Source organism: Achroia grisella, unplaced genomic scaffold, assembly GCF_030625045.1.
Source record: "Achroia grisella isolate CSIRO2021 unplaced genomic scaffold, CSIRO_AGI_Agris_v1 utg2156, whole genome shotgun sequence".
In the NCBI taxonomy this organism is placed as follows: Eukaryota; Metazoa; Arthropoda; class Insecta; order Lepidoptera; family Pyralidae; genus Achroia; species Achroia grisella.
In genome coordinates this window covers 1,238,561-1,259,125 of record NW_026712714.1, presented here as the reverse complement: position 1 = coordinate 1,259,125, position 20,565 = coordinate 1,238,561, and the positions used below count along the sequence as shown (strand labels likewise).

Sequence of the window (20,565 nt, the reverse complement as noted above, 5' to 3'; positions counted from 1 at the left end):
TTTTTTAAGATTATTATAAGATTATGTTATCAATATTTGAATTCTTAAAAAATAAGATTATTTTTTCCACATTATGAATGGTTAAGATACGTTCGTTTAGATTACTAATGATGCAACAAAATGCGTTTCAAACCACATCTACCCGACTGCACAATAAAGGATAATAATGTTAGAATGATTAGATTAGGGTTGCCAAGCCAATTTAAAAAACCAAGATTGAAAGTTCAAAGAACCAGGACTGTCCAATTTAAAAACAGAACGCAGTAATAGTGTTGCAATAATTATATTAACATGTATTAAAATTCAAGTAATTAATATAATCAGGTTTTTAATATAAAGTATTTGATAAAATTATACTGTTGACAATCAGTAATTCAGAGGCGCGTATATTTTAAAAACCCAGGGTCTTGCCATATAACTATTCCCAACATCCCAGGACACTTCAGAAACTACAACACTAAACTACGTTGGCAACTCTACCATAGAGATATAGAGTGTGAAACGAGACTGTTCTTCAAAGTACAAAAAACTGATATAATCTTTCTTGTAACTAGGAAACTTCCTGAAGCAGAAACTAGGACATGTCCTGAGAAAACAGGAGGCAACCCTAGATTAGACCATATCTACGAACTTGCGACCCGTGAAGTTCAACCCGTACATGTTCAATATTTAAACTGCCGAATGTGTTTACAAATTAATCCAATAACTGATAATAATTTGACATCGATTCGTTCGATAAACTCACTCTATGTTACTAGAGCGGGATCAAGGTAAACCTAAATTTAATTAAATTATCGGCTAATTAGTACTGCATTTGTTAAAACTAGGATTATATTTCTTTAAACGATTACTTGAATGAGCGTGCATGGCAGTGGTTGTTCATGCACGGGTTTTTCACTTAATATATACATAGACATAGACACCTACAGTTGATTCAAAAGAAATTCAGTTGATTTTCATGCCATTTCTTTACAATTGAATCTGTAGATAGAACTGGACGGTAGGGAAAATTTTATTACAAAATATAAATAAATTTTGATTTGCTTTGACTTTACTTCTTATAAGCTGTAACTTAATCTTCTTTAACTTTAGAATTTTAATAGAAAAATAGTTATATTCCACGCGAACGTAATCTCAGTGACAGCTAGAAATGTTGAAATATATTAACTGCAAACAATAATAAATATACTATACAAACATTTGTATGTTTGTTTGTATCGTTCTGTATCATCTCAACCCGGAAGTCGAAGACGTCCACTGCTGGACAAAGAATTTTCTTTGTACTTTGAATTTAAAAATTAATCTGTATTGCTGTAAACATTTACAACATTTATTTGAAAAGAATACGAGCTGAGGTTCTTGTCATATCGCAATGAAGCTATTCCCGTGGCGTTTCTTGTCAGTTCTTCTCATCTCGAAATCATTCCGAACTGACGATAGATTTGACATATCATAATTCTGTAACAGACCTACATGAATGAAGATATTTTGAATTTGAATCACTGCGTCCAACCATTCTTTAGGTCAGGTCAAAACAGGTCCAAAAGAAAATGCATCCGAAATGTGACCGAAATATACTGACACACTGACAGACCGTTGAATACGTACATATAAATGTTATCGTTATATTTATTTATTTATTCATTTTCAACCTTGGGATGGAATTTGGGATGTAAGGGATCGCGAACACCAGCCCAGTGCTCCTAGTCAACTTCACCTGCTTGCGGTACATCCTGCTAAACAAGAGACGAGGCTCTGACGACCGACAAATGGCGATATAACCATTCTATCTACACAGTTTCAAATCCCATAGACTGATGATGGGCAGCAGCGTCATCGGAGCGAGAAACTGTGTACTGCTATCGCCAACCCGCATGCCCAGCGTGGTGATTATGGGCACATTCCTCCCATGACAGGTCCTACACAATCATGGCCTCTAGTTTCGGCCGCTCTGCAATTCCTGGCCAAGGCGGCGTGGTAACGGCATAGCAAGGGGTGCTAAGAAACCCCGGGCTAGAAGGGCTGAAGATCGTGCCCAGTGGCGTGCCTTGAGAGAGGCCTATGTCCAGCAGTGGACTGCAGTGGGCTGATGATGATGATGATTTTCAAACGTACAATTGTGAGATGTGTAGATACACATGCATTGCATGCATGTCACGTGTGAATCCGTATGGATATTATTATTATTTATGTATTAATTTATTAAATTTTTATTTCATTATGTTGTGGTATTGTTATCTAGCACGTGTGATTAAGTACGCCTGCGTAGGTACAAACTGAAAACCAGCGCTGGACGCCCATCAGTCCAGCAATAGCTGAGTTTGTACCTATTGCCAATCATGTTAAATATGTATAAATGTGTAGCTGTGTAACTGTGCTGATGTTGGCAATAAATGGATTTATTATTATTATTATTATTATTATTATTGTTATTAAATATTATGTAAAGGGAGGGGACGCCCTAAGAAAAGATGGATGGATTGTGTGAAAGATGATATGAATAAAAGAAGAGTATGTTTAGATATGACGACTGATAGAGAGCAGTGGAAGAGAATGACATACTGCGCCGACCCCAAATAATGGGATAAAGGCAAGGCAATGATGATTGTTATTAAATATTATAAAATTGATTACACATTGGACCCCGCACTAGGCGAACCTGTATCGCGGGAGTCCACAAAAGAATTGCCAAATAATTATTAACTATTACAGATCAGTGAATTTGACATATCAGACTAATTAAGATTTGAAAGGCCTCCCACAAAGATTGTATGGTCTGGGTCTTTTATCATCATCATCTGCTTCTTCCTTATCCCATTTATTTGTGGTCGTCGTAATATGTTTTTCTCTTCCATTCATCTCTGTTCGCAGTCATCGCGTTATTTACTTCCTTTCTTAGCATATCATCTTTCACACAGACCATCCATCTCTTTTTCGGCCTTCCTCTGCCCTTATAACCATCTGGGTCTTTTATGTATTTAGAAAAGATATGTCAGTTACAAGTATCTCTAATACTTTGCTTAGCTTGGAACTAGATGGCACTGTGAATTGTGCTGAGCTATTATTATTATGATAATCACTACATAGTATAAAACAAAGTCGCTGTCGCTGTCTATCCGTCCCTATGTATGCTTAAATCTTTAAAACTACGCAACGGATTTTGAATCGATTTTTTTAATAGATAGAATGATTCAAGAGGAAGGTTTATATATATATTACATGTACACCCGTGCGAAGCCGAGGCGAGTAGATAGTTAACTAATAATTCTTTTAAATACCAATTCCAAAGTTTGCTAATAAGGGGTAACAGTCATGTTTTTTGTAGGGGGTAACAGTCATGACTAGTTATTAATAAAACTATTTATTGCTCATAGAGAACAAACAATATGTCAACGGAAATAGAAATAATCTATGGAAATATCTACAAATACGAAGCACGAAGATGAAACTTGTTTGATGTTCCATGGAGAAAAACGGAGCTGGCCAAACAGGCGCCTATTTCTCTGGCATTGAGTCTACTCAACGGTGTAGTTAGTCGGTTTCCAGATCTAGACATATTTACTTATAATTTCCTGGAGTTTCGTAGGATGGCAGTAGATTATTTAAGTAGTATGGAAAATTAAGATTATTATTATTGTTTTTTTTTGTGTAATTAGTGTTTGTATTAGTAACTAGTGTTTTATGAGTGTGTGTATATGTATACAATCTTCCTAAGTGGGCATATTGGGAAACTGTAAAGCTGACTTAGTGTGACGTAAATAAATAAATAAATACTAATAAATAATCAATATGACATATGATAGGTACATGATTAGTATTATGGGCGTCACGTGATGACGTGATACATGGTGTTGTTCATGTATATGAACGACGGCTGCCATTAAGGATGCATGCCTCCGACCTTTTAATACTTTCATATGAAATGTGGTACTACGAACAATTTTAAAAATAACTAGGTAATAATAATAATGTATTATGTCTATGTTTTTTATTATAACTATAGTGTTTTCATTTCATTCACCTAATTGTACAACTAAGAACCTAAAAATAAAAAGCTTAAAAAAATATGTAATATAATGACTAAAATATATTATTAAAAGGGGTCCCTTTAGGCAACGTTCCGAAGATACTGGCAGCGTTCCCTCTTTGAATAGCTAGACTAATTCTTTGTCCAAGGTAGCTGCCATCTCTTCGGTCTTCTGTGATGTCGACTAACCTTTACGTTATATGTCCTCAAAAACATGGATGGCAACAAATACATGTAGTATTTTTGGATGGGTGTATAAACACAAAGCAAAAAATAATGAAACTGTGTAAGTGTTACATTTTGTCCATGGGAACACACTAGTGAGATTTTCTTTAAACAAGTGTGTTTTAGAATTACATTTAACTGAAAGACTCGATTTCCACCAAAAATGGCATCGACTTTAAACTTTGACTCAATCGTATGAACAATCCAAGAGAGTGTATAAATTTGGAAAATTGTGCATGAAATTTGTAGTGAATGTAATGAAACACCTCGAGTGTGAACAACAACTGCTTTATTATTGTGATACCCACATATAAATTTACTTTATAATTACCGACGACCACATTTTTACTCTAAAAATAGACTATCTATATATCTACATAGTACATGTTTTTATTTTATTTTATTTTTTTCTCATTCTTCCAATATGTAGTATATATGTAGATTTATATATTTATCCCTAATGTAAGTATGTATATCTAGTAGTATAATAAATAGTGTCTTATGTGTGCCACCTACCCTATTCCATGTACATAAGTCCTCTCTTCTAGGTTGTCAGTAAGAGATTGCATTTAGCGATAAGACCGCCTTTTCTTATTATTTTACTATTTACTGTATTTTCTTATTATTTTATGTGTACACAATAAAGAGTTTTATTATTATTATTATTATCTTTAACTCATTAGTAAGAACAATCCAATAAAGTATAAAAATAATGAAAAATACCTTTATATTCAATGAAAAAAATAACAATATAGTAAATCAAGGCAGTAGGGATGTTGGAAACGTAAATATAATGGCAAAATTTAGTTCTATTGCTAGATTTGAGTAATTATATTGGTACGAACTTATCATGAAGATATCTGGTAATGTATTTTGTCTTTGAATACAGATAGAATGAATTTGTAGTACCTACGTATTAATATATTTAATATTGATGTACTATTGCAGCAACCTGGTCTGAATAGAGATTGTGTTATTGAATGAATACCTTATATGTATATTAATTTAATAGGCACGTCATTCCCAATTGTCTTTGAATTATAGATAATTTTTTGAATGAATTAAAAACCTACGTATTTAATTTAATAGACATCAAGTCTTTGAATATTTTTGTGTCCAGATATAATTTTTTTCTGAATACCGTTACGTATTTAATTTAATCTATCTGACTCTACTATCGTCATGTAATAATGAATGTCTTTGAATAGAGATTTTATTAGAATGAAATTATTATTATTATTATTATCATTATTATTATCTAAGAGTTTTATTATTATTATTATTATTATCTTTAACTCATTCGTAAGAACAATCCAATAAAGTATAAAAATAATGAAAAATACCTTTAATTTAATGAGATAATATAGAAATACCTAACGTATTTAATTTAATTTGAAATTATATTGGATGAACGAAGACGTAAGGTCTTTGAATAGAGATAGAATGAATACCTACGTATTTAATTTAATAGACGTCAGGTCTTTGAATAGAGATAGAATGAATACCTACGTATTTAATTTAATAGACGTCAGGTCTTTGAATAGAGATAGAATGAATACCTACGTATTTAATTTAATAGACGTCAGGTCTTTGAATAGAGATAGAATGAATACCTACGTATTTAATTTAATAGACGTCAGGTCTTTGAATAGAGATAGAATGAATACCTACGTATTTAATTTAATAGACGTCAGGTCTTTGAATAGAGATAGAATGAATACCTACGTATTTAATTTAATAGACGTCAGGTCTTTGAATAGAGATAGAATGAATACCTACGTATTTAATTTAATAGACGTCAGGTCTTTGAATAGAGATATAATGAATACCTACGTATTTAATTTAATAGACGTCAGGTCTTTGAATAGAGATAGAATGAATACCTACGTATTTAATTTAATAGACGTCAGGTCTTTGAATAGAGATAGAATGAATACCTACGTATTTAATTTAATAGACGTCAGGTCTTTGAATAGAGATAGAATGAATACCTACGTATTTAATTTAATAGACGTCAGGTCTTTGAATAGAGATAGAATGAATACCTACGTATTTAATTTAATAGACGTCAGGTCTTTGAATAGAGATATAATGAATACCTACGTATTTAATTTAATAGACGTCAGGTCTTTGAATAGAGATATAATGAATACCTACGTATTTAATTTAATAGACGTCAGGTCTTTGAATAGAGATAGAATGAATACCTACGTATTTAATTTAATAGACGTCAGGTCTTTGAATAGAGATAGAATGAATACCTACGTATTTAATTTAATAGACGTCAGGTCTTTGAATAGAGATAGAATGAATACCTACGTATTTAATTTAATAGACGTCAGGTCTTTGAATAGAGATATAATGAATACCTACGTATTTAATTTAATAGACGTCAGGTCTTTGAATAGAGATAGAATGAATACCTACGTATTTAATTTAATTCCGTGGACACACTCCTCTTAAGTCGCTTTACTCTTCAAGTCAATCTAAAAGAAAATATTTTGATAAATATTATAAATTTAGGTACCTCATATGTTTATAATTATGCCAGTGACAGTTCATTTTTCCAAAGGATTTAAACAAAATGTATATTTATATATATACGTTTGCTGACGCAAATTCTTCAGGTCGGGGGGTGTTGTTGTGGTTTAATAATTACAATGCCTAATTAGCAAACATTATAACGTTTCTATTTGTTGATTGTTGACAGGTGATGGAATTTGGATTCATCATTATTGGTGAAAACAATATATTTACACGTGTTTATTATATTGGCATATGATTGAATTACCCCGGTGGTGTAGCGGTTACTTCCTATGGTTGCGGGTTCGATGCCTATTTATATATTTTGTACATAGGGACTAGATGATGCCGTGTTATATGTACGTAATGTTGTTAATTTATTTGTACAATTAATAATAAATAATAATAATCTCAGGACAATTCACACAGCGCCATCTAGACACAAGTTAAGCTAGCTAAAGCTTGTGTTATGAGTACTAGATAACTGATACAGATACATAGATATATTTTTTTTCGTAATTACATACTATTATTATTACATAGAAAATGCTCATAGCCACACAAACAATTATACCTACTGAATACAAATGTGCGTGCGAGAAATCGAACCCGCGACCATCGGAAGTAGGGCGGTGTGTTAAACCGCTAGACCATCGAGGCCATAAAATAAATAAATATATTTAGTGCTGTACTAATGACCTGAACTGTACTAGATCTTAGACCCTATAGGTTAATGAAACCCAAGGATAGTACTAGAATTGTGTATATTCCTTAGTAAGAATATTCTCCTCTCTCTCTTTCTCTCTCTGATTACAAAAGGTACTATGTCTTAAGACATAATGCGAAAAGATCTTGCCACCGCGATGTAGAAATTGTACATATTTGACACTGTGACATCAATTTTTTTTTATACTACTATGGTGGCAATCTAGCATACGGCCCATCTGATGGTAAATGGTTACCGTAGCCTATGAACACCTGAAACACCAGGGGTATCACTTGCGCGTTGCCGATCCTTAAGAAACCTTAATATACCCTTCTTGAAAAACCCTATGCCGTAGTCTCGTGGGAAAACCTCGGCAGGAAGTTCATTCCACAATCTAAGTGTACGCGGGAGGAAACTCCTCTGAAACCGAACTGTTCGGGACCACTTAGGTTCCAGTGTGTGGGGATGAATTCCCTGTCGACGGCGAGCGGTGCGGTGGTAAAAGGTGGCTGTCGGCACATGTCGAACAATTCCTCAGAACACAGTCCGTTGTACAATCGGTAGAACACACAAAGTTAACATTTTGGAACTATTATATTATGCACTTAACTATATTAACATATAAATGTATTTCATCCAGGTTGTCTGTAAGACATAGCTTCGAGCGAAAGCTTATTTGGGCTTTTAAACTAACGTGACGAGTGACGACATACCGAATAAATTAGTCATAACTGCCAAGCCGAGAACAGAACCTGCAACCTTTGCTACATTTCTAACCGCCATACTAATCGGATCGTGAAATTAAATTCCGTATACCGTCACGGGATTTGAATTTGCTTACTACATGTTCACCGCTATAGGCCGCGCGTTACGTCATTGGGGAATTAAGAAATATTGAATTATTGAATGAATTTGTCGTAAATATTTTTTGTGTAGCGGTCGGCCTAGACACAGGGCTGCCACATGAGCTATTATCAAGATTGCCTCCACGGCGTGGCGATTATGAAATCAATTTTGTTCGATATAAGATTTTGTTTGTAAACAAAAATAAACATGCACGGTCGAACTAGTATGAGGCTAATATAGAAGAAAATATTATAAAAGGAATGGTCAAAATCGGTTCAATAACTGTGTCGTCAAATCATGTGTTTTTCAATTGAAATCACTGTGGTATGGTATAGGTTATGAGTTCCTTGTTTAAGGTTAATATTTTCATTTTGAACCAATTCAATATAGTAAGTTTTTGTTGAAGAAGAGAGCAAAGTTTCTTGTCAGTTCTTCTCGGCCCATCCTATGTACATATATTCCTTAGCTTATATAGTCATTTATGTACTTACTAGCTTTTGCCCGCGGCTTCGCTCGCGGCTTAGGTGGTGGAATTTATCAAAATCCTTTCTTAGGGGATGCCTACGTCATAGTAGCTTTATGCATGTAAAGTCTCAGCCCGATCGGTTTAAAATTAAAGCACTAATTTTATAACAAATAAAGCTATTTACTTGTCTAGAGGACGGGCGATTGAAATTAAAAGACAACCAAATTTTAACAGAGAGGATGGCTTAAAATTATCATTTGCGTGGAATCCAGTCATAAATAATTTCAAGCAAAGTTCAGTAGCATCAATAGTCAATAAGTGTACGGATACCGTGAGTGCTGTGTGTAGCGAACTTTCGATGAACATTCTAGTGACGGTAGATGAAGAAACTGCTGTCACCTATCTACATTGACATCGCTGTTGCTCCAGTCAGCTCGTAACCACGGCAACCTAGTCGAAACGAGAGAGGTAAATACCTTTATCTAAATATATATAACTCAAAGGTGACTGACATAGTGATCTATCAACGCACAGCCCAAACCACTAAACGGATCGGGCTGAAATTTGGCATGCAGGTAGATATTATGACGAAGGCACCCTCTAAGAAAGGATTTTGATTAATTCTACCCCCAAAGGGATAAAATAGGGGATGAAAGTTTGTATGAAACATTGTCATTTTTAAACTGATCGGGCTGAGACTTTGCATGCATAAAGCTACTATGATTTAGGCATCCCTAAGAAAGGATTTTGATTAATTCTACCCCCAAAGGGATAAAATAGGGGATGAAAGTTTGTATGAAACTTTGTCTATTTTAAACCGATCAGGCAACTTTGCATGCATAAAGCTACTATGATTTAATCCCCTAAGAAAGGATTTTGATAAATTCCACCCCTAAGGGGATAAATAAAAGCGAGCGAAGCCGCAGGCAAAAGCTTGCCATAAAATTAGTTCGTGTTAAGACCCGGTTAATAATATAAACGTGTGTATGATTCTTCTAACACGAGATTAAGAGAGAATGTTATTTGTACTGGGTAGTTATTTATTTTGCATAGTCATTATTTGGTATGCTTTGTATGTATGCCAAATTTGAAGCTCATATAAACGCTTTCCGAGACAAATGCTTGTGGCATACATACATTTGAAATGAAAGTGGACCGTCAGTTCTTTAATAATGACCATCTAATGTTTTTATTCGGACACGTACCACTTATAGGGCCTGGTCCACATTTCTCTCTGCTACTCTGCATTATGAATATAACTCAAAGGTAACTGACATAATAATCTATCAACGCACAGCCCAAACCATAGGTCGAATCGGGCTGAATTTTGGCATGCAGGTAGATGTTATGATGTAGGCATCCGCTAAGAAAGGATTTTGATTAATTCTACCCCCAAGGGGATAAAATAAGGGATGAAAGTTTGTATGAAACTTTGTCAATTTTAAACTGATCGAGCTGAGACTTTGCATGCTTAAAACTACTATGACGTAGGCATCTCCTAAGAAAGGATTCTGATAAATTCCACCGCCAAGGGGATAAATTAAAAAGCTAGTAATATATAAATATACTAGCTGTCCCGACAAACGTTGTTCTGCCTTAAAATAAAAAAAAAAAATTAGGTGTGGACTACCTCTAACATTTAGGAGGATGAAAAATAGATGTTGGCCGATTCTCAGACCTACTCAATACGCTCACAAAATTTCATGAGAATCGGTCAAGGCGTTTCGGAGGAGTATGGGAACGAAAACTGTGACACGAGAATTTTATATATAAGATATATCTTTACAGTAGAAATTATGCCCTCAGAATAATATAGTAAACAAAACGGTAGGTTAGGTTAGGTTTCGTATTATGATCTATGTATAATATGTATGTATTTACGAAAAAAAATATCTATGTATTTGTATTAGTTGTCTAGTACCCATAACACAAGCTTTAGCTAGCTTAACTTGGGTCTAGATGGCGCTGTGTGAATTGTCCTGAAGTTATTATTATTATTATTATTATTATTATTATTATTCTTTATTTTTTCTCAGCTATTGCTGGTTTTCTCCACACTTACGGGCCGAAACCAAGTAAGTGCAGAGTGTGTGTATGTGTGTGTGCGCGTGTATGTATGTGTGAGTGTGTGTGTACTTATTGTGTGCCTGGTGTGACTGGTGTTATTATTATTATTATTATCTCTACATTAAAAACTTTGACCCCAGACTAATATAGTATACAGAAAGGTAGGTTAGGTTAGGTTTTGTATTGGGAAGTCACCTGAATGATTTCGTATCAAAACAGACAAGTCTACTTTCCAACCAAGTCTATTCTAAAAGAAAACCATCTTCATAAAAAAAATTGAGGCCCGTGCACATACGCACCCTCTAGTCTTACAATAAAGCTAAATCAATGGGTCACACGTGGCCTCTGAAATGGAGTGGAATGACCTACTGTACGTTACATATATACAAATTATTATTTTAATATATGTAATTAATATTTCATAATTGCAATATATGCAGTGTCAGTTGTACTGACGTTCATCAGTATTTCGTACATAATATTGTTTACTGTACATATTGAAAGTACAGTCGACTTCATAAAGCAGTTTTCTTAATTAACGAGGTAGTTCTTTACCGACTTCAAAGAAGAGGTTCTCAATTGGACTGTATTTTTTTCTTTTAATGACTCTAAGTAGCTATGATGTCTTAGTATAGTAACTATTTTGATATTTATAATAAAACTAGATTCTCGCCCCGGCTTCGCACAGGTGTACATGTATTTATATATATAAACCTTCCTCTTGAATCACTCTATTAAAAAAACCGCTTCAAAATTCGTTTCGTAGTTTTAAGATTTAAGCATACATAGGGACAGACAGCGACAGCGACTTTATTTTATACTATGTAATGATTAGCTGTGCCTGCGTTTTCATCCGCGTGAAATTTATAGCCCATGTATTCTGATGTAGAACCTATAATACTGCAAAGTTTCATCAAAATTCGTTCAGTAGTTTTTACGTGACAGTAACAAACATCCATCCATACTTACAAACTTTCGCGTTTATAATATTACTAGCTACCAGCCCGGCTTCGCACGGGTCTACATGTATTATATATATAAACCTTCCTCTTGAATCACTCTATCTATTAAAAAAAAACGCTTCAAAATCCGCTGCGTAGTTTTAAAGATTTAAGCATACATAGGGACGGACAGACAGCGACAGTGACTTTGTTTTATACTATGTAGTGATTTATAATGTTATTGTAAACAATATACGTATCGTTTATTTATATATCTGAATATAACACGATTATTTGCATACAATAGCAAAATTTAACAGCTTAATTATAACCTCGGTGGCCTAGCGGTTTAGCTCACCGCTTTACTTCCGATGGTCGCGGGTTCGATTTCTCCCACGGTATTCATGAGTATGATTATTTGTATCGGTCTTAGTGTTTTCTATGTATATTATATATCTATTTAATAACGAAAATATATTTGTGTATTATTATATATCTTGTCGAGTACCCAACAGAAGCTCAGCTTGGGACTAGATGGCGCTGTGTGAATTGTCCTGGGATATTATTATTACATTATATTATTTTATATGTGACTACCTGATTTATGAATCTGATTCCACTAAGAATGAGTGCGTAGCGGTTTCTATGTTGATTATCGCATGCCTCTTACTTGTTATTGTGTAATTATTTATATAAAAAAACATCTATTCAAAGAGCAACACACGAGTTTCTTTCTTATTCTTGTGATGAATCTGCATTCCGAATGAGTGGTAGAATCATACATATGACTATTCAAAAGTGCTTGTATCGCTCAAGTGTGAGATGTGAATTGACCAAATTTTTATATAATTTACAATATTACACAACAAAACTATGAGCAAACAAACAAACAAATATTATTTTTATATATCAGAATACCAATACGCTGACCACACTTGCCGCTACGTAATATAATATATCAATCTGACTGTACACACTATGCGTCATAGTGACCTACCTAATTTTTTGTCGTTAGTCGAAATTTGTGTTGCGTTGTGTTGCATTTTGCAATTGTACGTAATTATGTATTTTAAATATTTTGCACATAGAATGTAACATTACACTTGTAATATTTCTGTCATCACCCGAGACCCTTCCATTAGTATCTCTCCAGATAACATAGATTTAAGTTCAGTGTGAAATTAGTCGACGTTACGACTCCGCGTCAAATGTACGCGTTACTAATAAGCCATGTAGCCATATATATATAGTATACATATATATATATAGTATACATATACTTAAATCTTTAAAACTACGCAACGGATTTTGAAGACGTTATTTTGTTATATAGAGTGATTCTAGAGGAAGGTTTATATAAATAATATATACTCGGGCGAAGTCGGGGCGAGAAGCTAGTGTACAATAAATAGTACAATTATTTCATCAGTATACTCACTACCTACATACTATAATAAACAAATATATTATGTAGCGACACCTCATCTCATCATATATAATGCTACAGTGATGAGGTGATAACCACCGCGTTACATATATACATATATATATATATTTAAAATTCAAAAATCATTCATTCTTTTAGGACAGTTTAGCCCCTTATGAACGTAATTTTTTTTATATTATATTTTTTTCCCTACAGTCCAGATCAGTATATAGATCCAGTTGAGAAGAACTGGCAAGAAACTCAATTTAATTACTTTTAAATGCCAGTTCATTTACTATATAATACCAGAGAGTGTTAGTTAGGGGGTTTAGTGATTTAGTAACTCGACGTACGTTGGAAAGTGTTATAAAAATCGGTATTTATCAATATATATGTGTGAGTCTCCGGTGATGGAAACACCTATAACAGATTAATTTAATCAGAAAGATGGCGGGTGGTAATTTAGATGCATCGAAATATACCCAGAGTAATATCCACATGTTGACATCAGATATAGTTACTACATACAATTTATGACATAATTACAATGCTACTGAACTGAATAATGCATTATATAGGTGAATGTTCGGTGATTAAATTTATCATTTCTAATAATAAAGTTAATCATAAAAACCGGTCAAGTCCGTGTTGTATCTGAAATCATACGGGTCCGCCATTTTCCCGGAGGCATACGTGTACCCAAACTCTTCCATAATTGAGTGGGGCGAGATAGGTCGCCCTAACAACGAGGCAGGGGCTGCCCTACACCATCTACAGGGCGGGCCAACGCCGCCGGAGGCCTAGCATGCCAAAATTTGTTATTCGTCACCTATTCCACGCGGACGAAGTCGCGGGCACAGCTACTTAAAAATGTAAAGTAACAATATTTTTTTTTAAAAGAGCAACTTGCAATATTCTTGCTCGTTCTTCTTGTGATGAGACAGCTTTTCGAATGAGCGGTAGATTAAAAAAAATGTGATGACTATTCAAAAATGCTTCAAAAAAAGTTTATTTGAATAAATGAGTTTTTTTTAATCTACGCGATAAAAATCCACTGAATGTAGAAATAAAGTGCAATAATATAAATAAAATTTACCTGAAAGATGTGAAGAATTAGTACCTTGTAGGTATAACAAACCATTCAAAAGTGCTTCAATGTAAGTTTATTTGAATAAATGACTTTCTACTCTATTCTATTCTACACGAAAAATAAAAAGCACTGAAATTAAAAAATAAAGTGCAATAATATAAATAAAATTTTCCTGAAAGATGTGAAGAATTAGTACCTTGTACAACAAAACATTCAAAAGTGCTTCAATGTAAGTTTATTTGAATAAATGATTTTGTACTCTATTCTATTCTACACGAAAAAAAGTGCACTGAAATTGAAACAAACGGTGCAATAATATAAATAAAATTTTCCTGAAAGATGTGAAGGAATAGTACCTTGTATAACAAAACAATCTTTCAGTTGTTGTTCAATGTTCGTATAGTTTACGATAATTAACAAAATAATTACGTGCTAATTACGTTTTTACAAAACAGTGGCATGAAAGTTGGATGCGGACGAGTTACGTGATCCACGGCCGGTACTTTGTACCTACCGACTACCTGTCTGCACTTATTAGTATAGATAACACTAATATTACAAACTTGAAGAGTTTGTTTGTTTAAACGCGCCGATCTCAGAAACTACTGGTTCGAATTTAAAAATTCTTCCTGTGTTGGATAGTCCATTTGTCGAGGAAGGCTTTAAGGTATATATCATTACGCTACGACCAATAGGAGCGGAGCTGCAATGAAAAATATTGCAAAAGGTGGGGAAATGAATGGAAAACGAAGTTTCGCAGGTCAACTAGTACAGTTATATTTTTACTAGCTACCCGCCCCGGCTTGGCACGGGTGTACATGTGTGTGACGGCCTCGGTGGTTTAGCGGTTTAGCACACTCCTTTACTTCCGATGGTCGCGGGTTCGATACCTCGCAGTATGGATAGATGTTTGATACTCTTTCACGCAAAAACTACTGAACGAATTTTGATTAAATTTTACTGTAACATAGCTTATACGTCAGAACAACACATGGGCTATAATTTAAAAAGATATTATGCAAATTGAGCGACATATAATGATAAGTGTCATGCAGACGAAGTTGCGCGGGTCAGTTAGTATATTTATATTATTTTTATTCATCTAATTTAATATTGTGACAACCCTATTCATATAGAGAAGGTGCCTATGGGTGCAGTCACTAAAACGTCTTATTAACAGTTATAAATTCAAGGTAACGCGTTCGATTTGATAGCATGCGATTTGTTAATATGTGATTAAAATTCCTAAATTACACTTTTATGGTTTATTTTTAATTTAAAATATAATATACGACTGATTTGTAAACATGCATATGCACGTTGGTTTGTTTGAATTTATAAATTTATTTATTTATTTAAATATAATTTAAGAAATGATTATAAAAATTACTATTGACCTACAAGAATATATAAATAAATTAATTTAAATTTAGATTCTAAATAATATGTAATTATAAATTAATATTTTAAGATCTCTTCTACAATATTATGAACTCGGTAGTTCAATTATTGTGGAACTAACATGAGAAAAAAATCTACTATTTTGTATTTAATGAATAATCATAATAATCTGAGGACAATTCACACAGCGCCATCTATACCCAAGTTAAGCTAGCTAAAGCTTGTGTTACGGGTACTAGATAACTGATACAAATACACAGATTTTTTTTCGTAAATACATACATAATATACACAGAAAATACCCAGACCGATACAAAGAATAGTATTCATGAATACAAATGTTTGTGCCGTGCGAGGAATAGAAGTCGCGACAATCGGATGTTTTTATTATATATATATATATAAAATTTTATTTAAATGATAAAATATACTTATTAAAAACTTAAACAATAAAATAGAACAAAACACTGCATAATTGTATATAAAATGTATGGATAGGTTTAGAGTATTCTTGTATTCCATAGTAAATGAGTAGTATAGTGTATAGTGAATCAGTAATTAAGGTAACAAGCCTGAAATTTAATATCCGGGTATAGATGTATAAAAAAAAATCATTTTGACTGTAATCGACTCTAATGAATTAGTGCTAGTGTAGTCAAAGCCGGATCCAGCTCAAGTCAAGAACTTATAATTTAATTTTGATAACAATAGATACAAGTAAAAAGTAGGCATGTTATTAATGTACGTAAGTACTGTACTAAAAATATTAATAAAAGTTGTATGGTGACAAATATATAAATAAAATCATTATGTTCAATTAGTGGTCCACCTAAGTCCTGGGCTCAGGGGGGGTCATGACCCCCATGACAACCCTGGATCTGCCGTTGTTTGTAGTATGTATGCGCACATTGTAACTTTAAAATGTAAAGTTACAACAATTATTTAAAAGAGCAGTTTCTGGTTGTTCTTCTTGCTTTCCGAATGAGCGGTAGATTAAAAAAATAAGTAATGGCTAATGTTTAAATGTTAGTTTATTTGAATAAAGAATTTTCTGTTTTTTTTTTTTTCATTCCATTCATAGATTATTATACGAATCTTTTTAGAGACACAACGTTATATATACATATAAATAATATTAGTGTCTGTTTGTAATATTGAAATAATCGTTCTTTACTACATGCATGTGAATACGGTACATACACCAAAATAACATTTTTTACATTTTTTTCTGTCTGACAGTTTGTTCTTCTTGTGATGAATGTGCCTCAAAAGTGTTTGTATTGAGTTTGTTACAAGAAATATTATTTCAATTTTTTGTACTTTGAAGAACAGTCTCGTTTCACACTCTATACCTCTATGGTAGAGTTGCCAACGTAGTTTAGTGTTGTAGTTTCTGAAGTGTCCTGGGAAGTTGGGAATAGTTAATGGCAGGGTCCTGGGATTTTAAAATATACGCGCCTCTGAATTACTGATTGTCAACAGTATAATTTTATCAAATACTTTATATTAAAAACCTGATTATATTAATTACTTGAATTTTACTACATCTTAATATAACTATTGCAACACTATTACTGCGTTCTGTTTTTTAACTGAACAGTCCTGCTTTTTTTTACTATCAATCATGTTTTTTTTTAATTTGATCTTGGCAACCCTACTTTATGGTATTCTATATTTTATATGAACGTGTAATTTGTACGGTTGACGATTGCAACTGCTTTTTTATATAGTTTTAAGCAGCTGGCCTTTATAGATTGAAAATGGGGCCGAGTGCAGAGGGCACTCTAAACCTGCGGCAGGGTTTATGGAGCGGCTCAAGGCCGATTGCTTAACGGATACGACTTTAGTCTGAGGTTACTAGGGGTTCAAACCTCGATTCAGACTGATGTAATTTTAATTTACAATGGAATTGGATATCTATGGGAGTAGCGACTAGTGTTGCCAGTTTAAAAGGCCTTATGAAAATTATAAAAGTGTAAATTCTAATGTGTTTCCAACAATAGGTGTTGCAAAATTTATACATATTTTTATAAATTGACTTTTCTATTAATTTTTAATTACTTTTAGGTTATGGCTATTGCTTATGACTTCATCCGAGTGGAATAAAAGATTTTTTTATATATATATATATATTTTCTAGTATAGTACCTATATAATAATGTTTATAGTTATAGAAAGTAGCCTAAGTTACTCCTTATTATATTATCTGCGAGTAAAAGCCCCGTCAAAATCGGTCCTGCCCTTTTACAGATTAGCACGAAACAGACAGACGGACTATTTTTTTTCATTAAGTTAAGTAAGCACCGCATGTACATTCATACATTTAGTGAAAAGCTTTGAAATAATAAACAGACAACATCAATTTCATTGATGTATATAGATATAATTTTGTCATTTTTATACTTATATATTCTTTGTGCGCATATTAAAATTATTTACAGTTTTTTATACACTGTTTCATTCGTAGACATTCTATCTAACTTTTTTTATTTTTATTAAGTATTTTTACGGCCCTGGAAACACTATCTATCTATCTTCCATAATGTAGTTGTATGATTGAACCTCTGTAGTCAGTTTTGGGATGATAATATATAAGATTGTCATGTTCATAAAACATTAAAATATTTTTAGATTTTTAAATTAATTACAATAATTTTATAGTGTAAACCGGCTACAGTTGTGAATTTCTGAAAAGTAAAAGTCCAATTAAATATTTTTTTTATTAAGTTGATAAAAAAAATTATAATTAATAACGTAAAGTAATTGAGCAAGTAGCACTTTTTAAATTAAATATACTAATTTGTGCTAAAATTTCTGCCAAAATATAATAAAATGCAGTTATGTAGCTAATTAACTGCACTTTCGAAGTTTTTATCTTTACTTTTTATGTTATGCAAGTTAAAAGTAATTGAGTTAAATCTCTAAAATAAGTAACGCGCCTAGTTAAAGTAACTACAGACTTTCCTTTATTGTAATATTAATTGTAATGTTTATAAATAAAAAAAAATAAACATAATGGTTTACACTATAAAAAACATAAAATATTATAGTTTATAAAATGCATAATGTATGAAATTTAAAAAGATAAATTAAAAGTTTTAATTTTATAAGGCGAACTTGAACATTTTATTTTTTTAAACACTGAGAATATAAAATGTTACCATAGATTATAAAACGAATAACGTTCGAAATTTAAAAAGATAAAAGTTTAGCAATTATGGTAATTTATTAAATTATATGATAATAGGTTTGTTTAATATAATTTTTAATAAGATACCGGTAAGGTTTCGGACGATTGTCCGCTTACAGCCTCCGTATCTCACAAGATCACTTTCCAGTGCCCCACTGGCCCAGATCCCCACCATACAAGTGAAAGCAAAATTAGCAAAAACCAATAATGACATAATACCAACCAATCGGGCATAACTTAATCTATTCGTGAGAAATTTTAACTTAAAGACAATGGTAATTGTAATTAAAAAGGATTAACATATAATAATTAGCTACTTACCTTAATTTGTCGGCACTATATTTTTTTTAACTCAACACAATCACAGACACAGTTCCACTTTTTTTTTTATTAAAAAAAAAATAATAAAAACAAAAACCACAGCACGATGTCACTGTCAAAATTTCCCGCTAAATTTTAGGGGCGATTTTTAAATTTAGAATATCTTAATTCTTTTTTAATTAAATATAAATTAATGACAATTTAAAAATATGACGTCATTCGAGTTCTTTTTTCGATTTTTTTTTTTATCTCCACCGATAGGCGCATGCAAGTTTTCCTTTGAGACGCGCAATGTTGAGGACGCGTTGTGTCAAAGCGGGCTCGAGCGCCCGACTGCACTTTTCTTGCAGAATACTGTAAGTCGTTGTCCATTCACTGATTCACAATAAATACAGAACGTCACCATTTCAATTTATTGTCTGAGGAAAACGTTTCAGAAGCTATAGCCTGTAGGTAAGTACGTAATTAACTTGTTGTGTGGGTGTTTTAGGTGCACACTTATGTACGTTGACAATAGTACCTGATGAGTACATTAGGTAACGCAATAATATTTTATTAACTATTATGGATCTAATATTGATTATTGTTATCATTACATTGAACATTTATTAACTAATGTTATCGTAGTTTCTAGGTAAGTATTGGCATAAAGTAATTAATATCATTATTAGTATAAAACAAGATAAAGTTATGTCTCTACTTCTCTGCCTCGGTGGTCTAGTGCCGCCGCCTTAGTTCTGTCGGTAGCAGGTTCTATTCCTCACACAAATATTTGTATTAGTGGTCATAGTATTAAATATAAGGCGGTGCCTTACTTCCGTCGGTCGCAGGTTCAATTCCTCGCACAAATATTTCTATTCATAAGATTGATTGTATCGGTTTGGGTGTTTTATATGTATATTATGTATGAATTAAAAAAATCTATCAGTTGTTGTACATGATCATATATTAAATTTAAGTTCCTCTTGTAATGCGACAGCTTTCTGATTGAGTGATAGATTAAAAAACTAAGTGTAACTATTCAAAAATGCTTCAGTACACGTTTATTTGAATTATTCTCTCTCATTATATTCAGTCATTTACAGTTATTACTATATCTTTAGATCCATGCCTACCACTTTACTTTTGATGGTCGCGGGATCGATACCTCGCACTGTACAAACATATATATTAATGAGTATGATTGTTTTATTTATTTCTTTATTTAAACTTTATTGATTTTTTTATACAATAGGCGGGCTTAATGCTAAATAGCATTCTCTACCAGCCAACCTTAGGGAGCGCAGAGATACTCGAAGGCGGTTAGTTTACTAAATAAAACTATATAATACTAGCT

At 32.7% G+C, this 20,565-nt stretch overlaps 1 protein-coding gene across 1 annotated transcript in view; it reads right to left on the bottom strand.

Annotated features, from left to right (window-relative positions):
• Window positions 1–19,309, bottom strand: part of LOC131842292 (scavenger receptor class B member 1) — a 136,751-nt gene extending 117,442 nt beyond the window's left edge. The window contains exon 1 of the mRNA XM_059190832.1: window positions 19,230–19,309. The gene's annotated coding sequence lies outside the window, so the exon portion shown is untranslated. The remainder of the gene's footprint in view (window positions 1–19,229) is intronic.
• Window positions 19,310–20,565: the final 1,256 nt, after the last annotated feature.